The sequence below is a fragment of the Xenopus tropicalis genome, chromosome 2 (assembly GCF_000004195.4).
Source record: "Xenopus tropicalis strain Nigerian chromosome 2, UCB_Xtro_10.0, whole genome shotgun sequence".
Lineage (NCBI taxonomy): Eukaryota > Metazoa > Chordata > Amphibia > Anura > Pipidae > Xenopus > Xenopus tropicalis.
In genome coordinates, this window is record NC_030678.2 from 142117656 (window position 1) to 142124777 (window position 7122).

Consider the following 7122-nt stretch of genomic DNA (forward strand, 5'->3'; position numbering starts at 1 on the left):
TGAGTATGTTGCATTGGCACATCATCTAAAAATACCCTTTACAAAACATGGCAATTGATGAAGCACAGGGCTGGTCTATCTGGACAAAACAATAATGATAGACAACAGCATAGAGGATCATTTGTGCCACATACTACTAGAAAAGTATATTTTTATGAAAATGGTCTTTTTAGATGAAGCAGTGTTTTTAATATGTGCTGTTTTATGTAATATATTTTATAGAGCTCTGCACTGTTTAGGGGTATAGTTTCCCTTTAAGTGTGTTTGACATGCTATTTAGTAATTCAATTGCACTGGTATAGCCTGCTCAGATAAAGGAACACAGGGCAATTGTGGCATTAACACCAGCCTTAACCTGAATGTGATCCCCCTCAACTGGCTGCTCCTACATATCCAATTGACTTGTGTAGCTCACTTTTTAGACAGTGCTTCTCCTGCTGATGCTGTTGGCGCTAACAGGAGCCCTGAGCCCCGCTTACTATGGGGGACAGGTACACTTCTCTGATATTTGGCGTGCCTCCACCCAGGGTCAGGGACAGGTTGAACTATAACTCCCTTCCCTGGGAAACTGTATACTGTACTGTGCTTCTTGGTTAAGGTCTCCCTGCAACTCCCGGCACCCTTTTTCCTTCCAGGGGTATTTGCTTACCAGGCAGCTGGGGATCCTTTATGATGAAGAGACAGGACACTGATGATTGTAACAAACCTGTTGAATCAGCTTTATTGAGGACAGACAGCACCCAGGAGTGAGACACATGAATCAGGGCACACTTCTCCTTACTTCACTCTTAGAGAACCTCTCTCCTGTTGGGTTACCCGTGGTACTCCCACCAAGTGATCCTATATAGGAGCTCCCCCCAGTACTCTTGCCGGAAGACCCTCTCTTAAGGCTCTCCCCGGTACTCACGCCAGGCGGACCCTCACCAAGGACTCACCCCGATACTTACGCCTCAGCACCCTCAGCACCCCTCCTTCTGGCAGTGGATTAATCCACCTGACTAGACACTTTGGGGCCTGATCTCCAGCAGATTGATTGCTGGGGGGTCTTAACCCCTCTCACTCCTGGTGGGGCTATGTCTGCCCTTTCTAAATACTCCTATATGTCGCTCCTAGAGTGACCTATGACTTAAACCTGCTATCTAACACTCAGGTCTGTTAAAACACCTCTGTCCAGAAGGGGTCCCAGGCAAAAAGACTTGACAGCACATGGCTGCATCCCCTTTTTATACTTTTAGCACAGCGCCATCTAGTGGTTGCTGTTAACTTGCAGGGAAACTCTCTTTTAGCACATAAACATCTAGGACCACCTTTAGGTGTCCAAAGCACATAAGGCCACCCTCTAGTGCCTGTCTAAACGGGAACCCACCTAAGGGCCCAAATCTGGGGATCCCTACATTTGCAAATTAATAAGACTTGCCTGAAGCACAGCCATTTTGTTGCCAGAACTATTGTCATTTTGTTTTTTTTTTATATAATTTACAGTATTAATCTCTGCTTAACTGAGATGAAGTATAAGTGTTAAAAAGCAAGAAAGAGAAAATTCAAGCTTGAACCGTGAACTGCAGGCATTTTAGGGCGGACCTTCTCTCCACATACCTATACTCAAGAGGAAGCTGGACTTTCAAGTGCATATACACAAGTGCAGAAGGGAGCAGATCTGATTTTCTCAGCCTGCAGAAAAAAACCGCATGCTGAGCAAGGCGGAGCAAAATCTCTGTGGACCCATGGGCTTACAGCTCTATAGACTTTTATCAGTCTTTTACCAGTATATTAAAATAAATTCCCCAAAAAAGATCAGTGAGATTAGTAACATACTGGCACTGCCAATGTTGGCAGTCTTCATGTATCCAAACAACAGAACCAAAAATATGGCACCGCTTTTCTTAGATTCAGGCTATCCACTCAACTTTTTCAACTCCCCTTAGGGCTGGTGCCCACTGTAAAATCTCTGGTCTGGCAGGACAGTCAGACCCTGTCCTCAAGAAAAAGACCTAGAATATTTTCACAGGGGTAAGATTGCATTTAAGTTATACAATCACTGATTGCTTCAATATTCTTTCTCTATGGGTTACCCAGAAAAATGTGCACATTATGGTCTATGTAAAGGGCTGCTATACCCTTTTTACTGAAATAAGTGTGTTTTCACTAAAGCTCACACGGATCAGGCTCAGATTTCTTGCCTTCCATCTTCAAGTTTTGAATCGTCTTTGGTACTGTGCCACTATTTCACCATTAAAGTGGCTGCCCTGATTAGATAAGAGTTTCTAAGTTTGGGTTTCATTGGTTGGCATTGTTCCAGAGAATTTAAAGCATCACTGAGAAGCCAATAGAAACTGTGTAAACACAATAAAGTGATTTTTCCAGTAAATAGAGAGACATTGTAAAAGTGGCATTTCTTTTCAAATAAATGGAAAATTAATTATATATATATATATATATATATACAGTATACATATATATATATTGTGAAGGCATAAAGGAATTTGCTTACGTTAAGGGAAAAAGTAAGGTGGAAAAACCATTTGAACTACATTTAAAATGTGCCCAACTGATACACCTTAAATGCTGAGTTACATATGTAGAACATCTAGGTTTATTAAAACGCCAAGCTTGCACATTCTTAGTCACAGAGTACTACATGATGAGCAGAAAAATCAATGTGCCGAAGATGAATATGATGCAATTAGATTAGTTGACTCTACCTTTGTTGATCCACTTCCTATATTACTACCTTAGCAGTCCGAGTGTTTCTACATGTAGCTTGCACCTCGTCATAACAAGCTTTTCATTTTATTGGGTCTCAATGAGAACTTAGAAAAGTACAGGTCTGAAAAATTTAATTTAGTTCTTCTTGGTGCTAGGAAGTTAAGCTGGAAGCAGTCCTGCCATCTGATGGCAACTATGATTGTTTAACTTTCTCTCTCATTGTCCTTGATATTCTTCAATGTAGCCTGCAGCATTGACTGGGGAAATTCAGTGAAAAGGTCTGAATGAGATTGGGGGAGAATGCATATATGTCCAATGTCCAATTTAATAAGAGCTTCTCAGTTTGGATTTCATTGGCTGCCATAGTTCCCTAGATTTTAAAGCATCACTAAGAAGCCAATGGAAACTGTGTAAACACACTAAAGTGATTATTCTAGAGAAACATATTGTAAAAGTGTCATTTCTCTTAAAATTAATTGGAAATTAATTTTAGATATTGTGCAAGCAAAAAGGAATTTGCCTAAGTTAAGCGAAAAAGTAAGGTGGAAAACCAATTAAAAATACATTTAAAAGCTGATACAGATGTAGAACATCTATGTTTATTAAAACGCCAGGCTTGCACATTCTTAATCACATTTAAAGTCACAGAGTACTACATAAGTAGTAGAACTATAGGGGGCATTTATATGCAGTGAGCAAAGTGCAATTTGGAGCCCAAGAGCTATGTTTTTTCTCATTATATAGCATTTTGCCCCAAATTCCAGCATTGATGTGGTCACCAGAGGGGTTGCCCTTAATGAAAATGTGGCTGATACTTCAAAATTACCACAATTGTGCTCACGCTTTCCGGTCAATCAAACGCAATTTGGCTGACGATTTGCTAGTCTATTTGGCGTCATTTCCAGTGTTTGGCACAAAAGTAACCCATGCTCCTGCTTCTTTAGTGCAAGCGTGCAGCACATATTGACGCAGAGCTACCTCTGGTCTGGAGGTGGCAAAACGGACTAAGCAGCAGAGAGCACAACTATACGAAATTTTAAAAATTCCCTTTCTAATTTCCCCTCTCCGCTAATATTGGATGTAAATAAGCCCTATATCTTTTTGTGTGCAAGAGGTAGGGGAGGCATATATTAATTTTTTTCCTCCCAACTGGTTCAATTTTTTCCCACCCCGCAATATGTTTTTGCAGGGGAGCAAGACACCATGCACAGCTTTACTGTATAGTATTTTAGCAAATTAAACGTGTAAATCAAGTAAAAAAAAAAATCAAAAACTTAAATTAAAGGCTATACAGGATCATCTAATTATCTAACAATTAGCAGCATTAAGGCAATGAGTTATAAACAGTTTTTCTGAACTTTAGTACATGAATGCCTTAAAGAGATCTGAATAGCAGGGACATAAGTAGAGGTTTCTAGCCCCCCCCCCCTCTCATTGCCAAAAAAACTGTATGTCAGTCCTATACTCAGGCCCCGGCAGCCACTAGGTCTGAGGTTTATATTGTTACTCCCTGCTAAAGAAGAAATATGGAAATAGCACAATAGTTGTGGATCTACCTATCAGTCAACTTTTTCAACACTATTGCTTTACTCAGTTTTCTCTGATGTAGTTAAAATGTAATATTATGCACCGTACTGTAGTGGGCAATCATCATGAAATATGTAAGAACGCACAAAGCAAGAAGTATATTACTCAGAAAGGGAATCCACAAGAGAATGTTGGGTCCTTGAGTTCAGATACTTCCCCTGTAAGCTCAACATGGCAGGGATCTCCTTCATCTTGTCTATTTGACACTTAGCACTTAATATTTAGCGTAACCGTACTGCGTATTTATTTGTATTAATTATTGTATTGATCCCTGTGTTTTTTCTGTTAATGTATTGTTGTGCTGTATAGTAGCATTATAAAAATAAAAATATATACAAGCCCTGTTCATTGATCTCATGTTGAAAAGGTAGTAAACTGCCCCCATTAAGAATTTCTCTTTAAAGGGGAACTCCACCCAAATACATCTTAAGCTTTTTAAAAAGTAAACATAATTTTAAGCAACTTTGCAATATACATCAATTAAAAAATATGCAGCTTTTTCATGAGTTTTAGGGCTCTGGCACACGGGGAGATTAGTCGCCCGCAACAAAACTCCCTGTTCGCGGGCGACTAATGTCCCCGAGTTGCCGCCAGTTGCCATCCCACCGGCGACAATGTAAGTCGCCGGTGGGATGGCACACGCGGTGGTGCAATTTCGGGAAATTGCTGAAGTTGCCTCGCAAGGCTTTTTCGGTGATTTCCCGAAATCGCGCCGCCGCGTGTGACATCCCACCGGCGACTTACATTGTCGCCGGTGGGATGGCAACTGGCGGCAACTCGGGGAGATTAGTCGCCCGCGAACAGGGAGTTTTGTCCCGGGCGACTAATCTCCCCGTGTGCCAGAGCCCTTAATGTTTGGAGCAATTACCTAAGCCCATTGTTCTCCTGCTGATCTGGCTGACTACTTTGAAACTCAGAAAAAAATGCCTGCATCCTCCCAATCCCACAAATCTCTGCATACATGATGTCAATAAAGAAAGGAACATCATAATGCAATGCATTGTAGCTTATGTAGTTCCTGCCTGCTGTCTGTAAGCTGCGAAGTAGTTACATTACAGTAGTTAATTACAGAGATAGGTATATTAGGACTTATGTGTTGTGTGGGGCTATTTAACAGATTTTGGTTTAGAAGAGTTCCCCTTTAGCAAAAAGTTAAGCGCTATGTTAGTGTATAACATAAAAGAGGGTAAACCACTTTATAATCTGAACATAATACCAATAAAATACAGAGTACCTAATATTATTGTCAATTCAGACTATGTAACCTTCTTAGGGTATCAAGTGGAATAAACAAAGTGAATTCATTTTTCAAACAAAATAGAAATTAGCTTCATGCACATTTAGGCTAAAACTACAGGGCCAACACTACATGGCCCACCACACTCAGGCAACTGATACAATACAAGTTGACTGCTTTACATCCATCCGAAGTCTGTTTACATTGAATATATTACAAGAGTGGAGAACTCCCCATGCTCAACCAAATCTTTAAGAAAGTACCACGAAGCCACTTACCCCAATTGTTGACTGTCACAGAGATCCTGCAGGTACATAAAACATTTGTTGGATTTGAAATGATCTCAATGGAGTGGTAAGATAAAACACTCTACAGCAGCAATCACTGATATTTTTAATTAAAACACCTTTTACAACTCAAATATCTTCTACGTGTGGGATGCTGGTCCATACTGTAATGTCCATACCCACTAATATGTATGTTATGTTTATCACATAGTTCAGAAACAGTAATCTATATTTATCATACAAGAACTTATCTTGCAGGAATATTGTCCTACTAAAGTTAACATTTTTAAAAGCTTAATGCTAGTGTTAATCATAATATTCTAGCATAATAATTCCTGAAGCTGTCCTGTTGATCCACTACTACCTATATATATACTGCTTTAGCGGCCTGTGTGTTTCTACATGTAGCTTGCACTTCATTACAACAACAATCTCTTTATCTTATTAGGTCTCAATGGAAATCTAGTTTAGCACTGACCTAAAGAATTTCATTTAGTTCTAAGAAATTAAGTTGAAAGCAGTCCTGCCATCTGGTGGCAGCTATGATTGTTTTCTTATTCCCGCTGATAGTTTCTAATGTAGCCAAAGAGGCAAAACAGCAGTTGTTCTCAAAATGTGGAACTGGCCTACAGCAGTGGCTGAAGTAATACAGTGAAAAGGCCAGCTATATTAAGATTGGAGAGAATGCATACTGAGGGGCAGCTTTATAAAAAAATTCTATTAATTCCTATGGGATTTTTAGAAGCATATTTATCAATGGGTGAAAGTTAGAACTTAGCATTTGAAAAAAAACACTTCTAAAAATCCCATAGGAATGAACAGAATGTGGGGTTTTATGCATTAAGCCCTAAACTCACATTCTGATAAATCTGTCCCTTGTGGGCACATTCATTAAAGCACAAATTTTCACTAGTTAAAAGTGGAATAACCACAATAATTTCCGCTGTGCGAAAACTGCTCGAAAATTCTTTTCTTTGGTCATACAAAAATATTGTGGTTGCAGACCCGAACGACCCTGGTGCAACACCCTGGTGTCTGTATTAAAGGGGACCTGTCACCCTAAGAAATAATTCCAAATTGTTTTCTATTGTGTTTGTCAAGTAAAATAACCTTCTCTTACACTATAAAACATATATAAATACACATATTTTTTCTTTTCTTTTGCATTTAAACTTTGTTATACGCTTTCCCTAAATGGCTCTAAGGGCTCTGGCACACAGGGAGATTAGTCGCCCGCGGCAAAACTCCCTGTTCGCGGGCGACTAATCTCCCCGAGTTGCCTTCCCCCTGCCATCCCATCGGCGA